The 17,347-nt window shown below is 41.8% G+C and overlaps 1 pseudogene; it reads right to left on the bottom strand.

Annotated features, from left to right (window-relative positions):
* Window positions 1-6: 6 nt before the first annotated feature.
* Window positions 7-16,497, bottom strand: LOC116685211 (phospholipid phosphatase 3-like; annotated as a pseudogene).
* Window positions 16,498-17,347: the final 850 nt, after the last annotated feature.

The raw sequence follows: 17,347 nt of genomic DNA, 5'->3' as shown, positions 1-17,347 counted from the left end.
GGTGAGTGACTGACCCACACAGCAACCAAACAGGAAGTTCCCAGCTCCTTATACAGGCACGAGACATAGCAGTTCGGACAAAAGACGCCAGAGTGTGCACCTCGGAAAAGCACCCGGTAGCATTCACCAGTGCAATCTGAGATGGAAATAAGACAAGAGAAACTGGTTACATAAGTCAAACAGTACATCTGCACAAATAATGGAACAGTGTAAATGTATTGTTTTAGTCAAAAAACATGCTCAAAGACACTATATTAAAGTGATGACAACATTAACTCACTGTGCACATCTATTATTGGCTACTGTTAGGCAGTGATGCTATACCACCAGCCAGCCAATGCAGACAGGCCGTCAGGGATGGCCTCTCTCTCAGGTAAGGATAGGTGATGGTGGAGTCTCCACAGAAGAAGCCTCGTTTGTACGGAGTCACTGCCTTCAACTCACATGCAAAGAATGGGATTGAGGCTGTTGAGATGCAAGAGAGAAAATGGAGGGTAGGCAGACAAAAAACAAAAGATGGATTAATGAATGTCTGTGGTCAGTGCAACAACAATCACAGAGAGAGAAAGATACAGAGATAGTTGGTATGGACAGCTAAACATAAAGGTGGCCTTCTCCTGTCTCACAGGACCAGACGGGAGCAGCTTTAAGAACATCAGTTATCTAGTGACATGATTTTCAGATTCCTTAGGGATCAAGCATTCCACACATAGCTGCTTCCATCAGAGGAGCAGGGAGAGGAAAGATGACAGACACAGAAAGGCAGACAGATGGGGAGATGGCCATTGCAATGGAGAATTAAGATGAGAAAGGAAGAAGATGAGAGGGCGTGTTACACAGAACATTGCAGTGTGCCAAAAGAGGACAAACCTACAGGAAGAGCAAGGTATTGTTTAACAATGAAGCTTTGTTCCAGTGGAAAGCACTGACTTTTAGATCCATCTATTTAATCTTACATTAACAATCCTACATGCGAACTTTGTTTCCTGGCTGGTCACTTATTATAAGAACTCTGTTTCAGGTGAAAGAGAGTCAAGGTCTGGCATGCTTAAGCAAACAAAATATGGGGAAAGTTCATTGAGTAAAAGTTGTGCACAATTTTAATGATGACAAAAATGGAGATGTGTTTGTATTCCCAGGGACCGGGAGCTGAGCTGCACAGGTTTAATTGTGTGCTTCAAACTAATAACCAATAGCCCTGTAAGAGCCTGTCAAGCCGCCTCCATTCTCTGTCCCGTATCCCATGTCCCCTTGTCAACCATGGAATGCAGCGAGAACATGGGACTAATCATTAACCTCTGTGCCTCTTCCTGTCATCCAAGGCCTGCTGTTGGCTGGAACGCACACCAGGCCAAAACTGCCCTGCCAGGGAATCTCTCAGACTACGTGACTGTGTAGGCACAAGACACAAACTCAAAACCAGCCCAAAAGGAACAATACACAAATACACACTCAAAAAACGACGCCCACAAACAGTCTTTAAGAATGGTAAATCAACAATTGCTAACTGACGAAGGGAGGAAATGAATACCTAACTACTAGCTAACTATGCCACTTTAAGATTGATGCCAATTGGCTTGGTTTAGTTGTATTATACTGTGTGTCCCAGCCATACAGCCATACCACTCATTCAGCCTCTCTGAACTGTTAAAGGATAACAAGAAAATGATCTATAGGCTTATCAGCAAAGAAAACACATGAGGAGGCAACTCTTACCAGCTGTGTGACAGTATAGCGGATAAGAATGTTAACTGTAGTCATAAGTGTGTGGTAGTGACCTCTGTACTCAAAGTATGCTGCCCTAACAGAAAGACAAAACACAGAAAAAAGCCAGCCTCTATCATTTAATTTGAGAGGGGCCTTAGAAAATAAGAAAGTGAGGAAGGGAAACACATTGCAGCAGATAGCGGAGGCTGTGCAGTCAACAAAGAGCGAAGAGAAGAGAGATAGGAGACACCTCTCATCTGACCTCGATCTCTTGCTCATCTCCAGTTGCCACATATACAGACCATTCCTCACACACATACCTACATAACATTACATAAATGTGGCTCATGCAACACACATCCACAGGTCACATACAGGCGCTGTTTTTGAGACAGAGGAAATTATGATAATAATTTTAAGTAAATCCTTATTTATCTGAAGTTCTGGTGTTTTTGGTGGTCAGAATTCGCCTTTATAAAAATCCCAGTGAATGTTGTCAAACCATTGGATTTATTACTATGGGGTTATTAGGGGCATCATCTAATGAAATGAATTCTGTAGTCAACTTATATTGTAAGATTCCTATAATATTGAGTGGTGTTTGATTACATTCCTTTAGGAAAAGTTATTATACAGAAAAAGACTTGAAGTAATTCTTTTGATTACGTTATATTAGCTAAGATTGTTGAGTATTAGATTTAAGATATGAGAAATAAGTATTTTGTTCTTGTTAATTTAAAAAGTAATACCTGTGTGAGGATTTCACTGTTGCCTTCTGCCGCCTGCATAACAGCCCACTCTTAATCTCCTAATAGTAATCATGTTATCTGTGTGTATCATACCTTGGTGGAGACCTGCAGAGCTATGTTCTGGTTTCTCTCTGGTTCAAATTGAGTGGGTGTGGATGTAAATGTGCTGTATTTATATAGCGCTTTTCTAGTCTTAACGATACTCAAAGCGCTTTTACATCATACAGGATACATTCACCATTCACACACATTCATACACTGTGGTCGAGGCTGCCGTACACAGGTGCCACACTGCTCATCATCAGATAAACACTGACACGATGCGCAGCACCGGGGGCACCTCGTCTGCCCAAGTCCCACACTTCGACATGGGACTGCAGGACAGGGACCAAACCGCCCACCTCCGTTCGATAGCAGGCGGACCGCTCTACCACTGAGCCACAGCCACAGCCGGATGTGTGTGAGTAGGCTATGTGTTCATATATTAGAATGGTTTTTTGATGATATTTTGGGGTGTCCCTTGTGTGCTCAAATGTTGCAACATAAAGTACAGCATTGTACATTACTCTGCCAGTGTAAGGTCTATTCTGTGTCAATAGAGAATTTTTTTTGCTTTCTATACCATCCATTAACAGACTCTCTCTGTGGCCTCATCATATTCCATAATATGGACAGTCCTCTCTCATAATCAATATTTGCTGCACTTCCAGAGAGGTAAGGACAGATTCTCCATTAAGGACTGAACACTCTGCGGGTCACAGTATGAGCATGGACTTTTTAAGGGATCTTTTTCAATACATATAGAGGTATAATGGAAAACATGAAGTGCTGAGCCAGATTGCAGCATATTTTATGATCTTAGACATGCAGCCAGTGATGGCTTGTGTTGTTTTCCCATTATTGCAGGAAGTCCATGGACATATCGGCACTAATGGCCATGAACCAAAGATCACTCCACTGTGGCAAAGCTAAAATACACCTCAATCTCAGTTGCATCAAAATTGTCAGCGCTGTGTACAATATAAAAAAAAACAAATTGAAAGTGGGAAGAAATGGAAAGCTATTCAGTGCCTGTACAATCCTATCAAAATTACAAGCTCCTGTGTTACAGTCAACCTCTAGGATTACAACTACATTAAAAACAGTTTTCACAACAAGACATGAAAACACTCCAGAAACCCTCACATCATCTGTCAGACAGCTGTGAGTGAACCTCTGCACCTGGCCAAGACATGCTCAAAAGACAGCCAGACCAGAAAGACCTGCGAGGGGACCCAAAAGGAGGCGGAGGAGTGGGTCGGCTCACACAGCCAGGCCAAAATGTGTGCTGCTCGTTGGGCCTGACACTCAAAGCAGGAATGCTTTCAAATAGTCAAAGGGGAAAGAAGAAAGAAAGAAAGAAGGGGGGAAAGAAGAGAAGGAGGGAGGGAAGAAAAGAGGAGAGAGGAGATGCAGAGCAGAGGGATATGTGCCTCTGAGAAAGTTCTGGTTCTAATTTACACATCTATGACCACAGCCCAGAATGAGATCACTGTGAGAGAGAGAACAACACAACCAAAAGCCAAATAATTAAATAAAAACCATGGAGAAAGCGATTACATACAGAGTGCTAAAAAATAGGGCAGATGGCAGTTATTCATCGACATGCTTTATGGTCAAACTAAAATCTAGGCTAAAATGCATGGCCAGAAGGCTGCAAATTGACAAATGAACGAGGGTGATAATACGGTGAGAGAAAACTGGAGAGATGGAGCCAAGAGAGATGCGGCAAGGGTTTCTCTACAGAGAACAGCAGACGGAGGTGATTAGTGGTGGTTCGGAATGTGAGGGTCAGAGATCTGGGCTCTGCTGGGACCCGCTCTGTAAACACGACCCCAAGTCAACCAGCAGAATATCCACAACACACATGAAGACTCACACACATAAAAACACACGAGGATGCAAACAAACAAACCACAGCCACATAGACTAACAGACAACCAAACAAACCACAAACAAACCCACAAGTTTCTAGAAAAAAACAATTAACCAAATAAACCACACACAAGCCAAACAATCTAGAGCCAGGCATTGAGGCAATTAGCCTCACTTTCACAGACCTAAATGAACTGCTGCGGACGCTGCTGTCAGACAAATAGCCTGTGAATCCTCATAGATTAGCATGACTCTCAGCCTAAAGCTATATCTAAGCCACAGTAATGACCATCTGCTCATCACACTCATAATGTTTGACTGTGCAGGCCTCGTTCTACATTTGTCCTTTGATAGCACTGGAGGACAGTGACCTGTCAACACTGGTCCATTTAGCCTGCAGTGTATGACTAAGCTGAGTGTGGCCTGTGACCCAGCATGCTACTGCACCCTTCAGAGAGTGGTCCACCCTGCTAGGCCCTCACCTTCTTGCATGTGCCAATAATTCCCACAAAAATTGAAGCTGCTTGTTTACCTACTAGTCAACCTTGCATAAAAATAGTGAGCTGGTGAACTCAACCCTGAAGTGTCAAAATTGAATATTTGCAGCCAACATAATTTCTGGTAACAACATTACAAGAAGCAGTGTAAGGCCTGCCTAACATGCTCATAAATAGTGCAGTTGGGCTGGGTGGGCTTTTACAATTATTTGTGCATATAAGCTTTAACTGCACAAAAACTGTCTCTGTGAACTAGCCTGATCTGTTCTTTCATTTACCGTAATCACTATTCAGTTGAGTCATGGACTTTGAAGGAAAAGCCAAGTCTTTTATGTTTCACCTGATGTAAAAAGTACTTGTTTGAAGAGGTGGCCCGGGTAGAGACTGTATGCATGCACCATCACACAGTCACATGAACACAGAAAGACACGCACAAAAAGACACACAGAGAGACAGTTGTACTGTCAGGAAGGTAACACTTGAACAGGAGGTGAAGTTATCCAAACTAAGACTATGATTATAATTGGTAAATAGTCCACACGGCTTTCCAGGGGGAAAAAAAACGTGCTCTTGTTTAGCATTCTTTAAACCAATCCCAATCGTCTTGGTCTGCAAGCTGCAAATAGCCTCAGGAAAGAACTTGTTTTGGTGAAACGTGTACGTTTTAGTCGTTTAACTCAGATTGGACAGATTACACTGCAGAGATCTGAGGAGGCTCATAATCAATTGGACTTTAAAATTCCAACACAAAGAAAGCAGAAGGTAACAAATATTGCCATCCGGCGGAATTTTCAGCAGCACCAAAGCAATTCCAGAAGAGGAACGTCGTGGATATAGACTATTGGTGGCCCAGAGTCTAGGTAGTGGAGAGATGGGGTAAGGGTTAGTGGTGGCCCCCTGCATTGACACACACAGATTTCTTTTCCATTATTGGCTGGATTGTTCTGAGAGACTCTGAATCTATTTGTCTGCCCTGATGGTAGCACAAAAAGACTAATCAGTAAAGAACAAAGAGGGTCTGAGGAGCCAAACAGACTTGGATCTTTGTAACCATCTGCTATCATCAGCATCTGCTGCTGCTGGACCACCTTTAAGTAGATGCCCACTGCTTCATTTATCATACCCACCCTTCCAACATTCAACTAAAGTCAGCTGTTTGTCTCAAATTCAAGTGATCCAGGCTCACAGGTTTGTTTGTTCTACTTTAAGACATATGTCATGTATCCGCATACAGTGGCATTTTCAACTGCCTTAATGTGGCTTTACTTCCACCAGCTCACCAGGAGAGCTCTTGCTTGCCCCCTTTTACTGTTACTGTTACAGCTGGCCAGTGGAGACATGCTTCCCGCAGCTGCTTCTGTTCTCTCCACACTTCACTGACCTGCTTCCTGGAGCCCGACTCTGGAGTTCAGGGCAAGAGTGGTGAGGTCTGAAGTGGGCTGTCTGTCTGCCTGTCTGATTCAGCAGGGAACATAAAGGACCGCCACTCTGGTATGTACCTTGGAAACTTTAAGGGGCTGTGTGGTGGTTTTTGTGGGGGAAGGTAAGGGTGTGCAGTAAGGTGAGAGGGCTGGCTGTCTGTAATGTGAAAACAGCACAGGGTTGTGGTTGAGACTGCAGGGGAGGTATTGGCATGAGCAGCCTAATAGTGGTAGTACTGTGTTATGGCAAGAGTTGAGGGCTGTGGGACTGTTGTGTTTGGGTGATCAGAGAGAGATGGTAAAATTGGGGACAGGACGAGACATGAATTTCAAAACTCTGCACCAAAATGATTTATTGTTTTTATTCAGGAATTCAACTGTCATGTAAACAAAAAAACCAAATAGAAAATCAGCTAAGCAGCTATTTTATTATACAGTCCCTAACAAAAGTCTTGTCGCTTGTGTACAAATTGACCTGAAGTGCCGCTGAAATATATTTCTAATCAAGATTTATTTACAAGAAATGGCTCATTTTAATCCCAACAGCTTTTGTAATAATGTTTCAGTGCAAAACGAACTGTCAAAAAGTATTCTAATATTCACAGCTTGGTAAAGCCCATTGAGTCAATTTTTGCAAAGACATAAGTGTTGTCGCCTTGTCATATGAGCTTCACCTGTGACTAATAATGGATCAATTAGGTCTCAGGTGTGTATAAAAACAACCCCAGTACACTAGACCTTCACATCAACTGCAACTAGACCTCTGCAAACATGCCTAAGATTCACCCTGAGACTAAAGTTTTGATTATCAAGAGGCTGAAGACCAGATCCACTGCTGATGTGGCAGACACCTTCAATGTGTCTCAGCGTCAACGTACAGAGGATAAAAAAAATATTTGAAGACACTGGAGACGTTTTTGACAAGCCCAGGTCAAGCAGACCCCGCAAGACAACTGCTCGAGTTGTTGGCTTGAAAATCCAAGGCCAGCCCATTTTCTACTGCAGCAGAGCTCCACGAGACCTGGTCACCTGAAGTTCCTGTGTCAACCTGAACAGTTTGTCGGATTTTGTCTTGAAATGGCCTCCATGGTTGAATCAGTGCCCAGAAGCCAGCACTAAACAAAAGACAATTGAAAAACTGTGTGGCATTTGCCAAGGCCCACAGCCTGCTAAAAGGATGGACGATGGAAAAGTGGAAGAAAGTGGATTTTCAGATTAATCTTCTGTTAAATTACACCACAGTTGCCGCAAATATTGCAGGAGACCTACTGGAGCCCGCATGAATCCAAGATTCACCCAGAAAACAGTGAAGTTTGGTGGCGGAAAAATCATGGTCTGGGGTAACATCCAGTATGTGCGAGAGATCTGCAGGGTGGAAGGCAACATCAATAGTCTCAAATACCAAGAAATCTTAGCTACCTCTTATATTCCCAACCATAAAAGAGGCCAAATTCTGCAGCAGGATGGTGCTCCATCACATACTTCCATCTCCACTTCAAAGTTCCTCAAGGCAAAGAAGATCAAGATGCTCCAGGATTGGCCGGCCCAGTCACCAGACATGAACATCAGTGAGCATATGTGGGGTAGGATGAAAGAGGAAGCATGGAAGACCAAACCAAAGAATATTGATGAACTCTGGGAGGCATGCAAGACTGCTTTCCAAGCTATTCCTGATGACTTCATCAATACATTGTATGAATCCTTGCCAAACCGCATGGATGCAGTCCTTCAAGCTCATGGAAGTCATACAAGATATTAAATTTGGATCTCACAGCACCGCTATTTAATTTGCTGACATATTTTAGTATTTGCAGTAAATTTGTTTAATTTCTGAATAGGCGACAAAACTTTTGTCTGGCCAAAATTTGACCTTTCTGTCTTGTTTAAATGATAAATCTTGTTTCAGTGAAACTAATTTATTCAGTGCATTGAACATCATTTGGGAGGGTTTTAGCTTTTCATATGAGCTATTTCTTACACCAATTGATTAATTAAAAGTCAGGTTAATAGCAGGTGTTTCTACAAAATAGATAAGCAACAAGACTTTTGTCAGGGACTGTACATGGAGTCATTCCCGCTTAAAGAAGGATGAGACAAAATGTTGGTCTGACAGTAATATACGCCTACTTACTACTATCTTTAACTTATATATAGTTTGCTGCTAGCAAGCAGCCTGATGTCTGACTCCCCGTGTAAAATATTAATCCTTCCTACATACATTGCAAAGCGCTTTCTTTACGTAAACTGTAGTATCCAGGGGTATTTCCCTACCTAGTCCTTCCGGTACCTGCAGAGACGTTTTTGCTTTTTAGCTACGTGTTCATCGAGTCCCGGGACACCAGCTTGAGCCTCCATTTTAACAATGAATGAATGAAAAATAGCAATGCGTATTTATTCAATTTGCGCCTAGCTGCCTATGTAGCAGCTGACGGGAGCTGGCTGCAGGACAACTCCATCCCATGAACAGTTTTTAGTGTTCTATCAGACTATAACTACTTGAGAGTCTGCTCGAGACTTTGCTCTATTTCTCGGGACAATTAGGCAGGAGGATTGGGATTTGGGACCACTGCTTGGATTTCGGGCTGTCCCGAATTTTTCAGGACGTCTGGTCACCCTACTTGTGTTAGCAGGGGGAAAATACAGTTGGAACAATTTCAGAGCAGAGCTTGAGAGGATGAAGGGAGGGAAGGCTCCAGCAGGTGAGATGTGACACAATGATAAACGATCCCAATGATAGGTAGCGATTCCATGGCGCCAAGGGAGGTTGCATTAATCTCCTTATGGGACGACAGACAGATGAGGACGAGTCATTAGTTCTGACAAATACAAAGGCGGGGCAACAGGCTGTAATGAGATTCAGGTAGATACTTCGATGATAAGCCTCTCCAAACCCATTCTAGCTAACGAGCACTGAGGATTGGAGTAGTATACACATCTTTGTTCACTCATTACGGCTAATACCTATGGCCACCCAGGGCACTTATGAATCATCATCAAGGAGAAGATTGCAGCTGCCTCATTAAAAGTACATTGGAAGCTATTTGCTGTCTGAACAGTATATCTTGCTACTTCCTCAATAGGTCATAAGCAGCTGTAGCTAAGATCCCTCAGTCACCTTGGGTCTGACATCTGACCCCTACTGTAGATCTTCAACCCCTTCCACGCCTCAAACTACTCTCCCACCCTGGGGCTGTTCACTCATTCAGGCTCTTACTTGCCCCTCAGCCTCCAGGAAACTGAACAGGCTCTGGTGTGCTGATGGGTAAAGGAAGATGCATTGACAGCAGAGTACATGTGCCCATATAGTCTGTCTAAGGAAGGGTGCAGCTAATGGAGTCCCGAACGTCTGCTGTCAAATGGGAAGGAGATGCATTAGTACACTAACGAGAGAGAGTAAGCAAAATCACTTCTTTCACTGACTAATGATTTGACTGAGCCATTTTAATGGCTCTCCATCTGTCTGCCACAGAGGGACGCCAGTGGGTTCCATAACTTCATAGCGTGTTTGATCGGGCCTAAAACGGCGCAGCAAAACAGTAATGGCCAATTTGTCAACAACAGCACACACATGGCAGCTGTAGTAGGGTGCCCATATTAGAAGCCACGGTGACGCATACACACAAACGCCCACACTTTTACCATAAAACATGAACACACACACACATAGGAGACAATTTATATTCCTGGCCCTATTTACACCGACATGCTGTGACGTGTTGGCTTCTTGCTGTCTTACTCACTTGGCAGCTTTCTCTGCCAAAGAAACAGAACCAGGAATCCTCGAACATAAACCCGCCACCCGCCTAAAACGCACTTGCAGACGTAAAGCCCACACACTCACACACCTCGCTACATTGCTGAAACACATTCAGTCTCAAAATAGTTTGTTGGTTGAAAGAAGGGAGAAAAAGACAATGGTGCAAAAGCAGACATAAACTGAAAGAAGGAGTCCTTTTAGAATTCAGATCATTCAGGTAGATACCGCCCTCCCTCTCGTCCGGCATGCTGCTTCACGTCTAGAACAAAAACACACACTTGCACATAACAGCGACCAACTGATTCCAGTTTTGTCTTTCTATAGTACCCAAAATAGGTTTGTTTTACTATGGAATAATTCACTTTCTTGCTTTAAATGCAGACGAAGCCATGCACTTATCATCAGTGTAATAATTGTTCTATTTGTATTATTTTACCACAGCCTAACATCTTGTTCATATCAGGTATGAAACTATTTCACAATTAGCCTTTACAAGAAGGTCAAGCCTAGTGGCTATCATAATGTTCTTCTATGCTGTAAAAGCTAATATAAGTTTCAAGTGCCACTTCTAATCATTCCCCATTACTCTTAAGAGAGGCAATTACTGGCTTTATTGGAGTGATGACAGAGTAAAGACCACACGGTGCAGGAGGGAAACAGCAGTTCAGGCTGGGAGGCCTGTGCCTGCATGCTCTGCAGATATGACAAACACCCCCCGACCTCCTGACCTCTGGGAGGCTGGACGCTGGATCTTAGATGCAGCCACAGGGCGCAGATTCTGTCAGGTCTGTCCCAGTTAAACCCTACAGTCCCATCAGGAATTCAAGCACACTGACACACAAGCATACACTTGCATTCTGCAGCTTCCATGGAACTACTGACACTGAGCTGAACAGAAAAATTCATCTCTGTGTAGCATCCATAACACTCATGTCAGAACAGTGCCATAAACAACATGCTTATTACTCGAGTGCAACAGTGTTAGACAAGCCCGGTGTTGAGTAAGGGTATGATCAGGTAACCTGAGTCAAAGCCGTGGTTAATGTCACATTATCCCAGCATTCCACAGCAGAAAGATTCAAGTTAATTTATCCTGCTGCAACATACTAACTTTATGTCACCACATGGAGAGGCAGCAAAAACCTCGGATCACTGTGGAATCCCTCTTCAGCTGATAACATATGAGGATGGGATGCTTCAGGGTAAAATTCCACAGGTACACAGTGAATGAGCCCCTTTAACAAGATGACTAATGCCGTCAGGTCAACCGTCTGAGGGAATCTGATGATGGCATTTTAAGGGAAATTGGGTTAGTCAGAGATAAGAGGGTTTAGCTCAATGAAGGGCCCATTCATCTCCACTAAGTAATGGCATTCACTGCCAAATGCCCACAGATGAGACAAAGTCAGGCTTCTGCTGATAACTGACATGATGGTTAACAGGGCAGAGACAGGCAGGATGCCGTCAAAGAGCCGGAGATGTGCTTGTCATTTAATAGTATCTTCCAGTAGCATGAATGGTATAAAACTATATCATTACATATTATTCTCTCATTTCGATATAGTGTAGCAAACAATTCCCCATGTGATGTTTAACAGGAAGTTTTGCAACTATTGATCTGAGATTATGTCTTTTTTTTTTTGAAGATTATTTTTGAGGGGCTTTTTTCTTATTTGATAGTTACAGTGGATAGACAGGAAATGTGAGATAGAGATGGGGGGATGACACGCAGCAAAGAACTGCAGATCGGACTCGAACCCAGGCCGCTGCAGGACGCCAACATGTGGGCGCCACACTCTTACTGGGTGAGCTAGAGGTCGCCCCGTGATAAGTCTTTTTTGTCAGCTTATCTGATGTTCTTGATAAAACTAAAACACTGTTTATGTTTTGGTTTTGTTTTTGCTGCAGAAAAAAAAACTATTTTTCATCTCAACCTCTTTGACTTTAGTTTAAAATCATAAATGAAAATGGAATGTACCTATAAAACCAAACAAGTATGTAACTGTTACTTCCGTAGCAAGAAGGTGAATTCCTTTAACTTTCAAAAGTCACAAGACTAACTGACTCTCTAAATCCTGTCAGCTGTGACCAGCTTGAGGCTCAGGGATTCAGACTCTATGTTGTAATCTAGTCAGAGGGGATAAGAGGGACACGCAATTTTGTGAGAAAGCAAGTGGCGTGCTTCTTAGGAGGAGAACTAAGAGAGACCATTTCCTCCATTGTGCTGACTGATGCTGGGTTGCAAGCCACTTCCTAAAACACAAAAACAAAGCTGCTGAGAAGTGAGGAGTCACAGCTAATAGCATACCTGCAGGGGTTAAGAATAACACGCCAGTGCCTCACACTTTTGTTTGTTTCTGCTGGCTTACTTCCTATGTTCTAACTGCCAATGAGACTGAGACCTGTCAATCTGCCTGGACGGGTTCTGCCTCTCTAGTGTTTGCAGCTGGTCCTTAACTACTCACACAACCCTGATCTGCTTCCTTATCATAGTCATGTGAGATGACGACTTAAAACTGATGAAATTATACAATCTCACTACAGTGGGGCTCGAAAGTTTGGGCACCGCAGGTAAAATTTGTATTAATGTGCATAAAGAAGCCAGAAAAAATGGAAAAAATCTCCAAAAGACATCAATTGACAGATTAAATATTTATATAATATCTCACAAAAGTTAGATTTTATTTCCATCATTTACACTTTCAAGAATAACAGAAAACAAAAAATGGCATCTGCAAAGTTTGGTCACCCTGCAGAGTTGATACCTTTTACTGTCCCGTTTGGCAAGTATCACAACTTGTAAACAATTCTTGTAGCCAGCCAAGAGTCTTTCAATTCTTGTTTGAGGTATCTTCACCCATTCTTCGTTCCAAAAGTCTTCCAGTTCTTTGAGATTTCTGGGCTGTCTGTCACGCACTGCTCTTTTAAGGTCTATCCATAGATTTTCAATTATGTTGAGGTCAGGAGATTGTGAAGTCCATGGCAAAACCTTCAGTTTACACCTCTTGATGAAATCCACGGTGGATTTTGAGGTGTGTTTAGGATCATTATGCATTTGTAGAAGCCATCCTCTCTTTAACTTAGAGCTTTTTCTCCAGATGGCATCAAGTTAGCGTCCAAAATTTGCGGACATTTTTTTGAATCGATTTTTCCTTCTACTTGTGAAACGTTCCCTGTGCTACTGGCTGCAATACAACCCCAAAGTATGATTGATCTACCCCCATGCTAAACAGTTGGACAGAGGTTCTTTTCATTAAATCCTGTGCCCTTTTTCCAAACTTACCTTTGGTCATTCCGGCCAAAAAGTTCTATTTTAACCTCATAGGTCCACAAAACTTGTTTCCTCAATGCATCAGGCTTGTCTATATGTTCATTTGCAAACTTCAAACGCTGATTTTTGTGGTGTGGACGTAGAAGAGGTTTCCTTCTGATGACTCTTCCATGAAGACCATATTTGTACGAGTATCTCTTTAAAGTGGAATGGTGTACCACAACTCCAGTGTCTACCAGGTCTTTCTGGATGGATTGTGCAGTCAAATGTGGGTTTTGACTTGCTCTTCCAGATCTTGCTTTAACTTCCCCTGTTCCTGATGACTGCCATTTCTTAACTACATTCCGAACAGAGGATATAGCATGTGTGAAACGCTTTGCAATCTTCTTATAGCCTTCTCCTGCTTTTCGAGGGTCAACTATTTTCAGCTTCAGTTTTCTAGACAACTGCTTAGAAGAAGCCATGGTGCTGATGTTGGGGCAAGGTCAGATGAGTCTGGGTATTTAAAACCTAAGATTGCCATCACCTGGTCTTCCAGACAATGATTGAGAACAATCCATGACGCTGTCAGGTCTCAGCTTTCCAAAGGGGGCGGTGCAGGCGGCTGAAACTCTGCAGGGTGCCCAAACTTTTGCAGACGCCATTTTTTAGTTTTCTGTTAAAGTGTAATGATGGAAATAAAATCAAACTTTTGTGACATATCATTCAAATGTCTAATCGGTCATTTGATGCCTTTTTGATTTTTTCATCTTCTCTGGCTTCTTTATGCACATTAATACAAATTTATACTGGGGTGCCCAAACTTTTGAGCCCCACTATACTGAATATCATAGTCCAGTAGAGCAGGTCCTTAGGCAAGTTTTCAGATATTTCCCAAACTAGACTGAACTGAGGAGAAAAGTAATACAGTACTTTTTACTTTTACTTAAGTTCTGTAGGAGTGCAGTACATTTCTGAGGGAATGGCATTTTTTACTGGAGTATTCCCATTTTGTCAGACATTTCTGCAATATTTTTTTTTTCTAGATTTTTTTTGGGGGGCTTTTCCCTTTTATTAAAGTAACTGTGGATATCCATGAAATGGGGGAGAGAGATGGGGGATGACACACAGCAAAGTGCCGCTGCAGGACTCAGCCAACATGGGACGATCGCCCTTTCTGGGTGAGCTAGAGGATTTCTGTAACATTTAAGAGTTCTCTTTCCTCCCTACATTTCTCTGACAGTTTAAGTCACTAGATTCTTGCCAGATTGATTTTAAGAAAATCGTTAATATAATGAAACGTTGTAGTTTAAACCGCTACACACATGTTATACCATGCACAAATGAATGAACAAACCACAATACACCATTAAAATACTGTCTTCATGTTAATGCAAATAATATAATTTAACTTCTTCTTTGGGCACTTTAGAACATGTTACTGCTAATAATTCCAAATTTGGGTCTTGCCACATTTATGTAACTAAAGGATTGGATACTTTTTCTTCTAAATGTAAAGTTCAATCTCACTACAGTTAATATTAACTACGAAGACACAATGAGTTAATGTATAATCAAGTCTCAACTTCTATAACTGTGGTAATTCTACCTAACATAATGACAATTGTGCTGCTATACTGAATCAAAACACAGTTTGACCAAATGTTATCACGCAGATGTCTCGGATGTTATGTGTCCATTTGATTGTTAGTGCTGATTACGATTAATTTGACAATCTGTATCATCTATGTATGGTTTGTCATTCATCAAGTAAAAACACACAAACATTTGAAATCTTGTTTACGTCTATTATAAGAAATATGAGATAATTGAGTTTAGTGACTTCTGCTTTGCACAAAAAAAATCTTTAGTTTCAACATTTTAAAAGAAGACAATAAAATGTAAGAAAAAAAGATTCATAGATTACTGACAAAATTATATTAGGCTAGGCCTAGTTGTCAAAATTATGTCTTTAAATCCACTTTCAAGTGGAATCCATTAGTCATTTCAATTATTAGAGAAAATCATGTTGACTTTCCTTTATGGTTATGTCAGTGGCCTCTGAGTTGTTATCCACATGTTATTACTGATGTTTCTAATTGTCCTTGTGAAAACCGGTGGTTAATGTTATGAATGGTTCCAGCTGAGCATTGGAACTTATGTGTGGCTGACATTCTTGCTGCAACGAGAGAGGCAAAAGAGCTCAGTGAACAGCGGTAACTTTCGGCACGAGAACACAAGCATGTTTTTATCCAATTCCCACGTTCTTCTCTCGGGAACTTGGGAGTTTCCATGGGACAGATGAATTCCCGGACACAACTCTGCTCCTGCCAGCTGAGCCCCATCCCTCTCTCCTGCCCCCCACGTGCACCGAGGGGAACGAACTGAAAGTTTTCAGATCGTTTGAACAGTTTCCATTTGACTTCTGGAAAAATGCTTTGCAGCTCGTTAACTTTAAACAAATGCCCTTGCAATGTTTTTTCCCACTCAAAGCCAACTTCGTGTAACCTCCTTTACCCCTAGAGAATATCTAAAAGCTCGGAGTTGACACTTGCGTGTGCCCTTTTAAAGTAGCCTATTCAAAGTTAATTAGACCTATACTTGTAAATTCAAAGCTTTAAAAGTACGTGATAAAGTGGTCATTGCTGCATAATATTGGAGTTTCTGTAGGCAAGTTAAACAGCAGTCATCCTGAACACAAAACATTGACAACCCTAGGCTATAAGGTCAAAATCATTCATTTAAAATAAGTTATTAAAAAATTCTCACCGACACAAAGGCATATTAAATCCAAACCGACAAGCATCTTCCTCTTGGTGCAAAACGACGTTTCCTCCTCAGGTTGAGAAACAAATGCTTCCCGCCGCCGTTCTCCCTCCCGTCCCCGGCTCCTCCGGTGTCTAACCGCAGCTGGAGCTCCGCGTCCCGGGACAGCGTGTTGCCGTGGCTAACGGGGAATTGAACTTCTGCATGTCTTAAGGTAAAAAAAAAAATAATGACAACTTGTTTAAAAGTTATTTGCAATTTCTCCGTTTTGTCGTAACTCGCTGGCGAATGGTGGTAATTCCCAAACGTTTCAGTTCGTCCGTCGTCGGTGCAACGAATCCATGTCAACGAAAGTTTGACAGCAGCAGACCCTGATGTTAACCAACCGACCGCTAGTTTACACGTTTGTCTTAAAAAAAGCTAAACTGCAGAGGGAAATAAATAGTCTAGTAGCCAGCCCATAGAGCCCCATTGTGAACCCGGAAATGTTGAGTACACCAAAGTTTTATTGCAGAAATGTGAAGTATGGGTCCCCAGTATACAGAAAATGACGGATGCTAATTTGCATATGTTGAGCAATTTGCATAGTTAGCATAATTAGCATTAGTAGCTTAATCGTCCAGTTTGACCACATATTTTGCACTGTATGGCCAATTTCTACAATATGTAAGTGGTTTTAGAGGATGCTGATTTCTTTTCTGGCATTTTGAGATTTCAAAGAGCTCTTTAGGACTTATTGTGATTTATTTAGGTAAGTTCCAATTACTTTCAGGCGTATTATAGGTTATTTTTATGTTAAACACAATCTTACATTTCAGAATTAGCAGAATTGGCCAGGTCGACACTAGATTTTGCACTGTGCCATCAGTTCTACAATATTGGAATGATTTAAGAGGTTTAAGAGGACGTTAAATTCAATTCTGGCACTTTCAGACTTCAAAATGGTAATTCAATAACAAATTTGGATTCATTTAGACACATTTTTTATTAACTCAGGAGTTTAGGTTATTTTCATGTAAACACTATAACCTTACATTTCAACTCTTGCTCTTTGATGTGAATGTTGATGACCTAAATTTGTTGACATTTTTTGAGGTTAGTCATGTTTTCCTGCAAATAAGATGTGGCAGCTAGCTGTTGTAGTTGTAATAAGTATGTAGTAAAGCAAGGGAGCATAGTCTAGTTTTAAAGTAGTTTGAAACATTTTTTATTATGGAAAACGTAATCATTAAAGAAAGTAGTTTCACCAAATAGCATATCATCCTTAAACAGAACGCCGCCGTTAT

This window comes from Etheostoma spectabile, unplaced genomic scaffold (assembly GCF_008692095.1).
Source record: "Etheostoma spectabile isolate EspeVRDwgs_2016 unplaced genomic scaffold, UIUC_Espe_1.0 scaffold00569639, whole genome shotgun sequence".
NCBI classification, from domain to species: Eukaryota; Metazoa; Chordata; class Actinopteri; order Perciformes; family Percidae; genus Etheostoma; species Etheostoma spectabile.
The sequence above is the reverse complement of the archived record's forward strand: the minus strand, read 5'-3'. Positions and strand labels throughout refer to the sequence as shown.